Raw genomic sequence first — 14,281 nt, forward strand, 5'->3', positions numbered from 1 at the left:
AAAAAGAAAGTCGGGGAGGGAAAGGGTTTATTCAGCTTACACTTCCATATCACACTTCATCACCAAAGGAAGTCAGGACAGGAACTCAAGCAATGCAGGAACCTGGAGGCAGGAGCTGATGCAGAAGCCATGGGGCGGGGGGGGGGGTGCTTACTGGTTTGTTGCTCCCTATGACTTGTTCAGTCAGCTTCCTTATAGAACTCAGAACTCCAGCCCAGGGATGACGGCTCCACCCACAATGGGCTGGGCCCTCCCCCATTATCAGTAACTGAGAAAAGGTCTTACAGCTGGATCTCATGGAGGCATCTTCTCACCTGAGGTCCCTTCCTCTCTGATGACTCTAGATTGCATCAAGTTGACACAAAACAAGCCAGTACACACCCTTCCTACATACAAACCCAGGAGCCACAAAGACAAGTGTGTCCATGCAGAAAAAGAAAGGAAGGAAAAGAGAAAGGAATTAAGAAAGAGAGAAAGAAAGAAATAATATAGACGAGGGGCTGGGCTGGGGAGGTGATGCGGTTGAAAAAGTGCGTGCCTTGCAACTGCCAAGACCTATGTGTGATCCCTAAAACCCATGGGGTGTAGGGAAGGCAGTTGTGGTGGTGTGTGTGTGTGTTATAATCCTTGTGCTAGGGAGGTAGAGACAGGCTTAGCCCTGGGGCTCACCGGCCAAGCCTAGCCTACTTTCCTGAGACACCCCCATCCCCGCCCCCACCCCAGAATGGAAAAATAAGTGAATGCTAACTGAGAAACGACAGTAGGGGTTATCCTCTGACCTCCACACACATGAGCACAAGTGCATGTGTACCTAAGAACATGCTCCTGCCCACAGAGAAATAACATAACATGGAAGAACCATGAAAACACAGTGCTGAGCCAAAGAAGTCAGCTGTAGACACCGTGCTTACTCAATTCCGCATACGTGAAACATTTAGAAGAGCTGAGTCCACTCAGACAGCAAGCAGGGTGCCCTGGCTGCTGGAGAGAGTCCGTGGGTGGGAGCGGTTGCGGGGGGAGGGGGTGGGGGGGGTGGAGGAGTTGGGGAGGGGTACGAGCAATGCTCTACACCACAGAAAGGATTTCCTTCTTTTCCTCTCCCTTCCATTTTTCTTCTGTGTCTCGTGTAGCACATGGAGCCTCGCCTCAAACTCCCTATGTGTGGTCAAGGGTGACTTTCAACTTCTGATCCTCCTGCATCCACATCCTAAGGGATGGGGACACAGGTGGATCCTTACCGTAGCAAGTCTCACCGAATACTGGGGATCGAACCAATATTTCGTATTGCTTTGCGTAGGCTGGGGAAGTACTTCCCCCACGTAGCCCCGTGGCCAGGTTCCGGGGGCTCCCTTCACGTGGATGAACTATACGGCATGTGGACTACGGCGCACTCCGTAAAGCTGTGTGGGCACACAGAGGGACACATGAAGAGCAGAGGCTATGCCACTAGGCCATCCGGCTCCCTATGCCTCAGTTTCCACATCTATATAAAATGACAGCAGCAGTGTTTGACTGGCAGCTGCCAAGAAGACAAACTGTGATCAAGTCTTAACTCACAAAGGGTCTGGCAGATATACAGATAGCATGTTTCGGTGGCATCCCCCCTCACACACACTGTTCAAACCCGGTATTTGCTTCAAGGCTGCCTGCCTCCTTCCACACCTCTTCTGGAAATCTTTCTGGAGCTTCTTAATTGCTGGTGATTGCCTTCTGAGCCCTTGGAGCTCTCGGGACTGTGGCAGCAACACCCATTTCTTCTCTATGGAAGAGAGGGCTCTCTTGGGTTGCTAAGCGTTTGCAGATGGTCCCCAGAGTAAATATGCAAGTGCAACAATGATCCTAAGTGCCAGCGATAAACTATGAGTTTTTATATATACCGTTGTTTGTCCACTGTGCAGCCCTGGGAGCTGAACCTGCAGCCTTGAGCTTGCTAGGCAAATTCCCTACCCCTGTGCTGTACTCACAATAGGAAAATGTGGCTTTTAAAGGTCCGGTAGGAACAGGAGCAACAATAATACAAAGCACATGAGAACCATCACATAACAATCATGATTATTTATCATATAACTTAAGCCCTTCTCAAGTAACTGCCCAGAAGATCTTCCTCTTGTTCCAACTCTGAGTCAAACGGCTCCTGCTCCATGAAGCCTTCTCGCTGCCCCAAGCAGCTGGAGTCTCATGCATTGTCGCTGAGACCACTTAATCCTAGGTTTGGTCAGTGCCTTTCTATGTCTGTGCTCAGATATATTTAGAATTGTATTAGATGTGAAGACAGACAACGTGTTTACTGATGGCAAGATAAAATACTTAAATGGTGCTGCTTTTTAAAAAGAAACTTTATTTCACTTCTAAGTTGTGCAGATGTGTGTGTCTTTGTGTATATACAAGCATGGACATGTGGGTGCCCAAAAAGATCAGAAGATGGTGTCGGATCACCGGAAGTTGGAGTTAAAGGTGGTTGTGACCCACACAAACCAGCTGTTGGTAACTGAACTTGGGTCCTAACCTTTCACTGGGACATCTTTCCAGCCCACGTTGCCTTTTTTGTTGTTGTTGTCTGGTTGGTTTTGAGACAGGGTCTCTCTCAGTCTGTAGACCAGGCTGGCCCTGAACTCACAGAGATCTGCCTGCCTCTGCCTCCAGGGTGCTAGGATTAAAAGTGTGCACCACCACTGCTCTGAACCACGTTGCCGATTTTAAAAGAATGTCTGCTGTGTTTTCTACACAAATCCCATCTCTCTGTGAGTGAACAGAGTGATCTGAGAGACGAGTCACTCTCTAAGTTACACTAATTAAGAGAGGGCAAAAGGACAAGTATCGTATAAAGAAAATATTGAGCCCAGATGTTTAACCCAGAAGAAAACATGTCATAATTTAACAATGCCAATGGGAGCCTCACAAATGAATCAGGGGGGGAAAAGTGTTCATCAGCTCCCCCGCTTAATAGCTTGGGGAAAACAAAAGAGACTCACCTAAGACTCAGAATCTTTTATCTCCAACAGAAAAACCAGAAGTGGAGTTAATATCTATGTAAGCTCTTAGACAAAGGTATCTTTCCAAAGAGTATATAAGGCAAAAATGTTGTAAAAGACAGACCACTGAACGTTAAAAAAAAAAGCAGGGTCTGGTGAAGTGGCAAAGTGTGGCCTACAGACCTTGCTGCTCTTCTAGAGAACCCATGGTTAACTCGCTGCACCTACATGGCAGGTCCCGTCTACCTATAACTCTAGCTGCAAGGGATCCAAGGAACACTCACTGCACACACACAGCACATGCAAAGACGCACGCACTTGGATCTTTTTAAGAAAATAAGGCAAACAATGGCTCATGCCAAAAAAAAAAAAAAAAAAGTCTAGAAGATAATGAGATGAAGATGCTTAGATAATAATATAAAGAAAAATTAAGACTAATCTATAAATAGGACGTAAGATAGCTTCAAAGGGAAAATAAAAGCCAGAAACAAATGCATGGCCCTCACGTAGACTGCAAGCCGCTCTCTAGAACTTTGTTAGTTTGTAAATCTACTCAGCAATAGGCCTTGTTTTGGGAACACACCTTGGTAACATGAGCAATGGAAGTGGTGCCCCTTGGTCTAATCTGCAATGCTTTGGGTAATGAGAATAATTATATACATTTCACGGTCTATTAACTGTTTTGATTTGCCCCCTGGGACATCCTGTTCACTTCTTATGTTATTTTGTATGCGGTTCTTGAGGTCTTCCTCTGAGAGCCGAATTAAGTTCCTCCATTAGTGACTCTCAGCCCATGGCTGTCCGTCACTTTTACACTTTCAGACTTCACACCACACTTTCCAAATTTCAGGGTTTATGTCACAGAGGATAGAGGATAGATCATTGTTCCCGTTCTCCTTGTTCTTTTCTCTTCTTTTTCTTCACAGGGCTGGGCCTCTACCACATCGAAGAGCAGCTGAGTGCGTCCTTGAATAGTTTTTATCCTCCGGCCTCTGTGTCCCGACTGCTGGGACAGGAGGATGCCTGGTTTTATGCTGTGTCAGGGATGGAGCCAGGAGTTTCATACCTGCTGGGCAGGATTCTCCATTTGTAGCCCCAGGATCAGCAATTTTTTTTTAAAGGAAGCATTAATGTTAAGCTGGTTGTGAAGGTGTGTGCCTAGAGTCTCGGCTACTTGAGATGCAGAAAGACCATCTGCGTCCAGCAGTTCAAGGCCAGCAGGAGAACACAGCCAGACAATGTCTCAAAATTTTTTTTACATATACAATCGTTCCAACTAGGTAAAAAGTATACAAGCTTTGGAAAGATAATGAAAAGGAAAAAAATAACAAGACCACTACCAGCAATTATTGGAGAGGATTTGATTGTTCGTTACCATAAACGGTCCCAATGTTTGTTTTCCAGAAGCAAAATGCTACTATATATTTATATATAAGACAACTTGTCAAACAGGGGTATATCCAGTGATACTTTCACAACAGAAAAATACATGTATCACAAAATGAACTGTCAACAGGGGGAAAAGCCTGGCAAATTTGAGGATAAACTAGGCAGTCACTTTCTTCTCAGTAAAATTAAAAAGGGAGGGCCATGCTGGCACAGTGGGTGACAGGCTTGTGAAGCTGATAGGCCAGAACAACCAGTCCTGTCTCCAGAGCACCCTGGTAATCACTCCTTCAGTGTCTGTAACTGCTGCTGTGTTTAGCCTTGTTCCTGCCCTTTAGGCGGCTTCCTCAATTGGCACAGACTTGAAATCCTATTTAAGAAAATGAGTGATTTGAAGAAAACCAGCTAGGGGGATGTCAATGCTAAGGCAGACAGAATGGCATATAATGAGGCACTTTCTTGATACATTACCATATCCAAGAACCACACACTGGTATGCACCCCCAGAAAGCACAGAGCCATTTGATATGATTACAAAAAGTGTGCCATTCAGAGAGGAGTCTGTTGATGGTGGGAACCGTGGGTGGAACTGATCAATGTTAGATCCACAGAGCAGGATCCCAGGCTTGGGAACTGGGTGCTAGTGGCAACCGGAGCTGTTGAGCATCAGAAATAGGGCACCGGGTCAGCAAGATGGCTCAGAGGGTAACGGTGATTCCTGGAACCTAGGCAAAGGTGGGAAGAACTAACTCTTACCAAGTTGTCCCCAGATCTCTGCCTATATTTTTATGAATATGTCTATGGTGGTTTGAAAGAAAATGGCTCCTGTGGTGGTTTGAATAGGAATGTCTCCACCTCACCCCCACCCCATACACTCAAGTGTTTGAATGCTGGGCCCATAGGGAGTGGTACTATGAGGAAGTGTGGCCTTGTTGGGGTGGGTGTGGCCTTGTTGAAAGAAGTATATTACTGTGGAGGCCGGCTTTGAGGTCTCCTATGCTCAAGCTAAGTCCAGTGTGGCACACAGTCTCCTTTTGTTACCCAAGGATCAAGATACAGAACTCTCAGCTCCTTCAGCACCATGTCTGCCTGCATGCCACCGTGTCCCTCCATGATGGTAATGTACTAAACCTCTGAACCTGTAAGCCAGCCCCAATCAAATGTTTTCCTTTGTAAGAGCTGCTGTGGTCTCTGTGTCTTTTCACAGTACTTAAGACATCTATAAACCCTAACCCCAACACCCAACTGCTGCTTCGGCCCATCTTGACTGTCAACTTGATTAGCTTGCTAGGTGCCTAGGATTGGTAAGGCATGTCTGAGTGTGTGGGCAGAGAGCCCGGAGCGTGGCTCTGGCGTGGTTGCCTCTCGTCCAGTGCTAGATGCCTGGATGGGATAAAAAGCAAGGAAAGGAGAAAGCCTCCCAACACAGCTTGAAGCCCTCCCCTCCCATCTTTTCTCCCTCCCCAGAATCAGCTGCTTGGCCATGCTCTCCCTAGCAGGATGGTCAGAAACCATAAGCAATAAGTCCTTCCTCCGTGTATTTATTTATGCCAGGTAATTTTCTCACTACAAAAAAAAAAAAAAAAAAAAAAAAAAAAAAAAAAAAAAACAGTAGGAGGGCCCCAGCTGTAATCAGAGATGGCAGCTGGCCATAAATTTGGAAAGGGGTGGGGTTTTGCACGTGTGCTGGGGCAGAATTGGGGGGCACCCACTTTCCTCTATTCATCTTTTCCACTTCTACCAACTCAGCCAGAACGCTAAGGGGTCTGAGTGGCAGCCGAAATTGAGAATTGTCTCCCGGGTCCGGCCAGCTTCCCACTGACCCAATGATTGCTCCTTATTTTTTTTTCCCATAATTTGAAAACACTCAGCCGGTCAGAACCCCCCTGAGCCTATATAAATGCTCTGATACAGCTTTTGGAGGAGAGATGCTTCTGTTTTCAAACAACTGGCTCACTCCAGCGTTCAGCCAGGAGGTTCACTCCAGCTCCCTGATGGCAACCTGTTGGTGACTCACTCCCAGCTGGCAGCTCAGGGCCGGCGGCTGGCTGTCTCTTTCACTTCGTTCCTGTCAGTCAGCATCCCACAGCCTGTGAGAGTTCAAAGCTGTCACCATTCACTGGCAATACAGCTTTCTGTCAACCGCCACGGCGCCCCGCCACCCACCAAAAGCTACTGCTTCACCTTCTCGCTGTCACTCCCACACAAATGAAACATCTTCTTATTTCTTTCTCCCCTTTGAGGAAAGTCCATTAATTCTCCACGGTGAGACAATTACCCGATGGAAAGGGGAGGGAATTCTCTCTCGCACTACCCTTCCAGACTGACATGAGCAACACACAGTTTCTGAAGCTTCCTGTGGCTAACCGGTGGAAGTCACTGGACCACCCTTTCCGACCCTGCAAGGATGCCAAGGACTAGGAATATCATCCCAACGCCTGCCTCCCTCATCTTCCCTACTGAGGCTCCTCTAAGTGCCTGCCCCTCATCTGGTGGCTTTGTAGCTTGTCCCCTTCCTGTGATTTTGTCGCCTCTGTTCCCAGCATCCTGTAACCCCGAACTGCCTACCAACGGCATAGGGGGCCTAGTCAGGTACTCTGACTGCCAATGAAAGCGGAGGTCACAAAGGTTTTCCTTCGACAGATCCACCAGACGTATGCGAACATGGGTCATTCAGGGTGTTTCACCAGCCACTCACGGCACAGAGCATCATCTCCCAAGGGAAGAAGTCATGTTCTCAGGACAAGAACATGAACATCCTGATACCCGGCCATCCTTGTCCAGTCATCTTCCTGCCAGTACACAGGAAGCAATATTCTTTGCCTAGGGACAGTGACCACATGGTCATCTATTACTTCATACACGCCAATACTCCATACACACCCACACACAAGGAAACTACTACCAAGTGACTTTTGAAAGGCTGAAAAACATAGCTTGGTGGGCGAATGCTTTCCTAACATGGTTTGATCCCCAGGACACACACATATGTGTACACACACTGTCTCATCCACCATTCCTTGGCTTGGGGTATAGGGCTGTGAGTTGGGTGAGTTGAGGATCTCGATCCCAGGTTAGGTAGATGGAGTCTCTTATTATCTTTTCTTCTTCCTCTTCTTCTTCCCTTCCTTCTCCTCTTCCTCTTTCAATATTTCACTATATTTATTTTGGTTTAGTTTGGTTTTTTGAGATAGGGTATGTAGCCCTGACTGGCCTACAACTCCCTATATAGACAAGGCTGGCCTTAAATTCACAAAGAGCTACCTGCCCCTCCCCACCCCACCCATGGGCTGGGATTAAAGGCATGTGCCACTATGCCTGGTTGTTATCTTTGTATTTGAGGAAAGGTGGGTACCTGTGTGGATGTTATTGGACAATTTGTGGGAGTTGGTTCTTTTGTTCTATTTTGGGGGTTCTGGGGATCAAACTTAGATCCATCAGTTTTGATGACTACCAGCTAAGCCAGCTTGCTGGTCTCGTAAATCTTTCTCTTAAACCCTTGGCTACTCTACCTGCTTGGGTCAAGTCTATGCCTAGGTATCTAGGGAAATCAATGTTGAACTTCAGTGAGAAACTGTGGCTGTGACTATCAACTCCTGGAGGCTTTTCCAGTTCAAAGCCTGTGACTCCAAGAACTCAGCATGTCTCAGAAATGACCCGCAGGTTTGCCCTGTTTTCTGCTCTCTCCAAGTTTCTCTGAAGTCTTAATTCAGAAGCTGAACACACTAAGCCCACCATGGTTTTGTGTAGAATGAAAAGTCATAAGCTAAGCCAAATTCAATGTTGGGTCTTTGGTTATGTGAATGTGTGACATTGCTTCCAGAAGATACGGCCAGGAAGTAGGTGGTGAGCTGGTTCAACTAAGAACAAAGCAAAGGGTCCTCAACCAGGGAAGGGACAATCTAAGCTGCAGACAGGATGGCACCCTCAAGAGGCCATGCCAATGCTATGGAATTTGGCTCAGCTGTAGACTACCTGACCAGCATGCATGAGGTACTAGTTAGTCTCCAGTAGCAGAAAGAAAGAAGAACTCTGCAAAGTCTGAGTTAACAGTACACCGGTAATACTGAGGAGATGGCTCACCTCGTAAAGGCACCTGTCACCAGACCTGATGACCCAAGTTCAGTCCCCAGGACCCACATGTTGGAATGTGAAATTCAAAGGGAGAGTTGACTGCTGGCTTTCATGTGCACATTGTAGCGTGTTCATTCCCCTCATAAATATATAATGTTTATATATTTACAACATAAATAAAATGTAATCTAATTTTTTTTTAAAGAAGAGGATTCCTTTCTTGGGAGATGGGGGGGGAGTGGCTCAAATAAGACAGATTGGGTCAAGAGGTCACCAGGTCATAAAGAAAGTGAGGAAGGATATACCACATAATACCTAGGCCCAAGTCAGGGTCGGCAGAGATATCTATAGCAGATAGGGGCTGAGCTGGTGAGTTCAAAGGTCCCATTTAACCCAGTACCCAGTGGAATGCATGCTGCCAACAGGAATGAGCCCTTGACTGTGATCCATGAACTCCGGTCCCAGAACCGTCTAAGACGTTTCCCTGACGAAAAGATTGGGGTTGGGCTGCCAGTAGTCTACTATCACTCTGGTAAGACAAAGGGGCTGATAAATCAGCATAAAGATTCCAGACCAGAGAATCAAGCAAGGCAACCAACGGAGCCATTTGCAGCTGTTTTTCTGAGACATCCCCAATATTATCCCATGTCCCCTCAAACTGGGATGCTTAGAGTCACCCTAACCTCAGTCTAATCGAAGGAAGCTGACACAGATGAAGGAGGGAAAGGCAATTTAGGAGGAGGAACGGTGTGTGCAAAGGCCCTGAGGGCTCTCTCCTTGAGGCCCCTACCTTCTTGGTCTGCCTTCTCTGGTTTCCCAGGATTCACCTTGATCCAGAGATGAAGACTCCTGCCATTCAAATCCCGCCCCACCTGGTGGCATTTATCCAGAGGGCTACCAGGAGTTGTGGAGGCTGGTGGGTAAACGAACCCTGAGCCCCTGCATCGATACTGAAGCACACCTGGGCCCCAGTGTCCTTCCTTAGCATGCCCTGCTGCACCTAGCTGAGCATCAGTAGACAGTACTGGTTAACATCAGGCATAATTATCCTTGTAGTTACACAGTTGCAAGAAGGCTGAACTGCACCACCCCCCCCAAACTTCTAATTAAAACGGTACTTAGTGTTAATAAAGAGGCCTTCTATTCCAAAAGCCCTGGTGCTTTATGAAAGGCTACCCAACTTATTCATTCCAGTAAGTACTTGGTGACACATAACCTCCGGCAGAAATGGGTCCCAAGGAACAAAACCCAAGAAGCAGGCAGGGCAGCCAGCAGGAGCTCGGGTGTTCAGGAGAAGTTTGCCCTGGGGTCCAAGAGGACAGCTGATTGGTAAACTACTTGCTAAGGATCGCAGGGGGCCATGACTACATCCCTCAGCATGCATAAACTGGGTGTGGTGGTGCTCAATTCCAGGCCTCAGTAGGTAGACGCAAGAAGATCAGATGCTCAGGATCCATCCTCAGCTGCACAGTGAATATACATCCTGCCTGGGCTATGTGAGATGCTATTAGAGAGAGAGAGAGAGAGAGAGAGAGAGAGAGAGAGAGAGAGAGAGAGAGAGAGAGAGAGAGAGAGAGAGAAGAAGCCCTGAGGGCTTCTGAAAGTTGTCCTCTCTGACCTACACACCACAGCAAACATTGTCAGGTTTCCCCAAGATAGTGTGTGTGTGTGCACACACATCTGTAAGCTTAGATTTCTTTTAACTAGAAATAAAAAAAAAAAAAAATTAAAAGAACCAACAATCAGAGTTGCTGAGGGCTGGGGTCGGGGTGACTAGGCAGAATACAGAGGGTGTTCAAAGCAGGGAACGCATTACCTGGCTCTGCAATGGTGGATACATGCCCTGATCCATCCTCACAAAGCTAGAGAACACACAGTACCTTCAGTGAACCGTTGTGTGAGACATGAAGATGGTGTGGGGACGCAGGGTCAGCAGTTAACCCTGCAGCCGTTGTGACAGTTAACACTGTCTACTTGACAGGATTTCCATTCACCTAGGAAACAAACTTCTGGTGGTGTCTGTGGGAGGTGTTTGTGGACTAGGTTAATGGAGGTAGGAAAGGTCTCCCCTTGACCATGGACCAGGGTCCTGGAGCTGCATAAAAGGCAAACTTTGGACCAGAATTTACTGCTTCTGCTTTTTGTCTATGGCTACAAAGTGATCGGTGGCCTAGGGCCTTGATGGGCCATACCCTCAGACATGAGCTAAGTAAACCCTCTCTTCCTGTTGGACGTGTCTCGCAGCAATCAGAAAGGCAACTTAACGGCAGACCACCCTGGTGATGTGGATCAGGGAGGAGGTTTGGGCAGAGAGGGTTTATGGAAACTCTATTTTGCTCTCCATTTTGCTACAAATGTAAAACTGCATAAAGAATAAATATAGCCATTTGTTGTTGTTGTTGTTATTATTATTATTATTATTATTACCGATCTAACCATATTTGAGCTTGCTCTTCGGTGGCCCTGAGTAAGGTCACATGCTGTGTAACCAATCGCTAGAATGCCTGCACCTTGCAAAACTGATGCCATGTGCTTATTAGACACCTGTCCCCTTACCCTTCCACCTGCTGCTGGTTCCCAGGAAAATGAGAAAATCAGAAACCTCTGTCCAGGCAGAAGCATAGCCATGGTCCCCAGCGCTCCTCTCAGACAGGTGGGAGCTGCCCACGCTGACTTCGGCTCCTCTCCCGCAGGGTTCTGTCCAACAGTAACTAATACCGCGGCTCATTGAAGCCGAGTCCCACGCTGGGCTACGGGCCTCTCATCACCTCAGCCGCCAGCTCTACTCTGTGAGAACAGCTGTGTGCTTACTTACACAGAAGAGGAAATGGCTTGTTCTGATTAAACGACTTATTAAAAGTTTTTTTTTTTTTTTAAGGTTATTCAGTTGGCTTAAGTTAAAGGGGCTTGCTGCCAAGCTTGAGGACCCAAGTTCAGTTCCCCAGGACACACACACACACACACACACACATACACACAGCAGAAGAAAAAAAAGGACAGACTTGTCCTCTGACCTGCATGCACACACACACACACACACACACACACACACACATGTGCCCAGGGAATGACACCAAGCTTTTCCTCACCTGCACATGTACACACACCACAACAGACACATGCATACACACCGAAACCAACACATGCACAGAGACACACTAGCTAATCTAGCTAAATAACTAAATAAGTCACACACAGGGAGACACAGAATGAATGAATGAATGAATGAATGAATGAATGAATGAATGAGCCAGATGTGGTGGTGCATCCCTTTAATTCCAATCTTCAGGAAGCAGAGGCAGGTGGGTCTCTGTGACCAGACACAGAGACTTCTGCAATACAGTGAGGACAAGGGCCACACAGAACCTGTCTGTGAATCTGCAGCTGAACCAGTTACCACAGCCGAGAGTGGAAAGCAACCAAATGTCCATCCATAGAGACACCGGCAGTGTGCTCACATAAAATAAGTCAACGAAGTGTGTGTGTGCAATAGAACAGCATTCACGCATAAATGTGGACAGAATCCTGACACACTGTGGCTCAATTGTGAAAACCTTCTAAGGGGTAAAAGAAGCCAGTCACAAAAGGATAAACAATATGTAATGTCCCATATACAAGAAATGTCCAGAAAAGGCCAGTCTATGGAGACAGAAAAGATTAGTGGTGACCAGGGGATAGGACAAATACGGAAATGAGGGCTTGCAGCTAATGGTGAAAAAAGCTCATATAGAGGGTAATGGAAATGTTTTAGAATTAGACAGTGGTAATGGCCTTACAATCTTATAATTATACTAAAACCCATCAATTTATGTCCATGGAACGAAATGTGTTTGACACAAGGTGTTTGGCACAGTACCTACCAGGCAGTCTGCATACAATAAGCAGAAACCACTGCTGTGGAGTAAAGAGATATAGGCATACATGTATGCATGTGTGTGTCTGTGTGCATGTATGTGCATGTCTATGTGCGTGTTGTGTGTCTGCATGTGTATGTATGTCTGTGTGCATATGTATATCTGTGTGTATATCTGTGTCTGTGTTTGTGCATATGTCTCTGTATATCTATGTGTCTGTGTGTATATATCTGATTGTGTGTATATCTATATGTGTATATTTGTGTGTGTCTATATGTATGTGTGTCTGTGTATATATCTGTGTGTCCGTGTATGTGTATATCTGTGTGTGTAAGTCTGTGTTTGTGTGTATGTCTGTGTGTATCTTTCTGTGTGTATCTATATATGTTTATGTGTCTGTATATATCTGTATGTGTATATGTCTGTGTGTGTTTGTATGTATATCTTTCTCTGTATGCATGCACATGTGTCTCTGTGTGTCTGTCTGTATATGTATGTGTGTGTTGGCGGTGGTCTTCATTTGCTTGTTGGTTTCTTTTCTTTTCTTTTTCCTTTTGATATCCTTTTCTTGCATATATGTAAGGGCGGATGCATGTGTGAGTAAACATGTAAGTCCAAATTTATATTAGATATGGTTACCCTCCATTGTCCTCCTCTTCATCTACTGAGGTGTCCCCAGGAAACACCCCCCATACACACATACACATCTACCCACACACACATACACAGTCTCTGTCTCTCGAGGTAGCCACACCTACTCAACATTAAATGGGGTCTGGGGATCTGAGCAAGCACCTGTCCACTGAGCCATCTTCCCGGCTCCTTTTGTTTTGTTGCACTGGGTCTACATGGCTCAGGCGGGCCTTGGTCTTCATTCTCCTGCGTCCACTTCCTGGGGGCTGGGGTTGGGGGACATGTCTTTAGGAGTTCCCTACCGGCTATCTTAAGCCAGGGCCCCTCACTGAACCTGGAGCTCACTACTTCAGCTAGGCTGGCTCGTCAGTTTGCTCAGGCATATGACTGTCTCTGCCTCTGACACTAGGGAGCACAAGCAAACTGCCACCACACCTAGCATTTACTAGAGTTCTGGACGTTGAACCCAGGTCCTCGTGTTTGCCCAGCAGACTCTTTACCCACCAAGCCACCTTTCCGGGAGCCAGGATATGGGACTTTTAAGAAAAACAGAACAAAACAAAACAAAACCCTATTCCTTGCTGAAAATAATCATCCTGGGTGAAGTAGCCCAGGCCTAGAGACAAACGTTACGAGTTTTCTCTCATGTGTGATGTCAGCAGTTTAGATATGGGGCTGGAGAGATGACTCAGAGGTTAAAAAGCATTAGCTAAATTTTTCAGGACCTGAGTTCAATTCCCAGTACCATATGGCAGCTCATAACAATCTACAACTGTAGCCCCATGGGATAGGATAACCTCTTCTAGTGTGCAGATATACATGCAGATAAAACACTCATCCATATAAAATACATACATACATACATATATCTTTTTTAAAAAGATTTATTTATTTATTTTATATATGTGAGTACACTGTCGCTGTATTCAGACACACCAGAAGAGGGCATCAAATTCCATTATAGATGATTGTGAGCCACCATGTGGTTGCTGGGAATTGAACTCAGGACCTCTGGAAGAGCAGTCAGTGTTCTTAACCACTGAGCCATCTCTCCAGCTCCATAAATCTTTTTAAAAATAAAAAATAATAAGCTTTAGACATGTGTGTTTTATTTGGAACCACAGAAGTCAGGTAACTAGTAAGGGGTCGTAGGGGAGGGAATATTTCCAGGAAGGGGAAAGAGAATACGGTGTTATAAGAGATAAAGGAGAACTGGAAGAATGAAATGGGAAAGAGAATGGGAGGGCGGGACAGAGGACGGAATATGGAGAGAGGTAAAGAACAAAGAAGACCTTTTGAAAAAGCCATAAGGAGAGCAGAGAGCTTGGTGGTTTAGAGTAATTGTTCTTAAAGAGGACTTAA

The 14,281-nt window shown here is 46.2% G+C and overlaps 1 protein-coding gene across 4 annotated transcripts in view; it reads right to left on the minus strand.

Annotated features, from left to right (window-relative positions):
* The window catches only part of LRRC20 (leucine rich repeat containing 20), a 92,937-nt gene that overhangs the window by 52,737 nt on the left and 25,919 nt on the right, over positions 1–14,281 (minus strand). The window lies entirely within an intron of this gene.

Source organism: Micromys minutus (assembly GCF_963924665.1).
Source record: "Micromys minutus genome assembly, chromosome: 25".
NCBI lineage: Eukaryota > Metazoa > Chordata > Mammalia > Rodentia > Muridae > Micromys > Micromys minutus.